Below are 1,277 nucleotides of genomic sequence, written 5' to 3' on the forward strand. Positions count from 1 at the left end.
GGCGGGGGGCGGGGGCGGAGGCAGGTGCAGGGGCAAGGGGGCAGGGCCTCAGGGGCAGCAGGCTTTTCAGCCTTTGCTGACCCCTAGGAGGACTTTCAGCCGCCCGTTGGACTTGGAAATATATATTATATATATATAATGTATAATATATATTATAATATATATAATATAAATATATATTATATATAAATATAATATAAATATATATTATATATAAATATAATATAAATTAATCGGAATCGGACCGGACCGGAACCGGAATAAACCGGGATATATCGGTACCGGTACACCGGTATCAAATCGTGATACCGTTCCGTCCCGTGTACCGGTTCACAGTGTCCCGTTCCGTCCCGAATACTTCCGGACCAAAACGAACCGGAATGGTACCGGTACAACCTGGTCCGGCGCCCAGTCTTACTCTGGACAAGAGAGTCCAAAGCTCCACAAAAAGAACACATCCCTTCAACTAATTAGAACTCTCTTTTTTGACTAACTTTTTCCTCTCTATATTTTTCTTGTGTCTCCAAATGAAGACCACCACTATTTATAGTTGAGGAAGTCTTCCTAGGAATAAATAGGAAGATAATGGAGTAATAAATAATGAATATAAATGGCCTTAGGAGTTACATAGGTTACACGGGTAATACAGGAATAAAGAATGAAGTAATGTTGGCAACCAATGCACTAACGTGTTGGGTTTTGGGCCTTTTTCCCTTACTATGTGGATAAATAAAAGGAAACTTACATAAATATACTATATTAAGAAAATATTTACCATTTTTTTCACTTAATCACTTTTAATACATTTATAATACAGTTCTAATACATATTATAAAGAACAATTTATTATTCACATATAATACAAGTTTTATTGATGGATAATACATTTATCACACATTTTAATACACTTATAATTCAATGTGTCAATTTCTTACCAAACAAACATAATCTATTTAAAAAACCCAGTTATAATACATATATATTGCATACATAATTCACTTTTAATACATATTGCAAATTTAATATAGTATTGTTATATATTGCTTTAAATAGTAATAAATAAAAAGTATCGCTAAAATCAGTAATTATTTATTAAAATGTATCAATCCAAGTAATTTTTCCCAAGTGAAATTGGGCTAAATTTATCCACAGAGGAAAGGAAGGAAGACCCAAAACCTTGGACTTTTATTTATGGAAAAATTACTTGGATTGATACCTTTTAATAAATAATTACTGATTTTAGCGATACTTTTTATTTATTACCATTTATAGCAATA

Source organism: Solanum tuberosum, unplaced genomic scaffold (genome assembly GCF_000226075.1).
Source record: "Solanum tuberosum cultivar DM 1-3 516 R44 unplaced genomic scaffold, SolTub_3.0 scf00589, whole genome shotgun sequence".
Taxonomy (NCBI): Eukaryota; Viridiplantae; Streptophyta; class Magnoliopsida; order Solanales; family Solanaceae; genus Solanum; species Solanum tuberosum.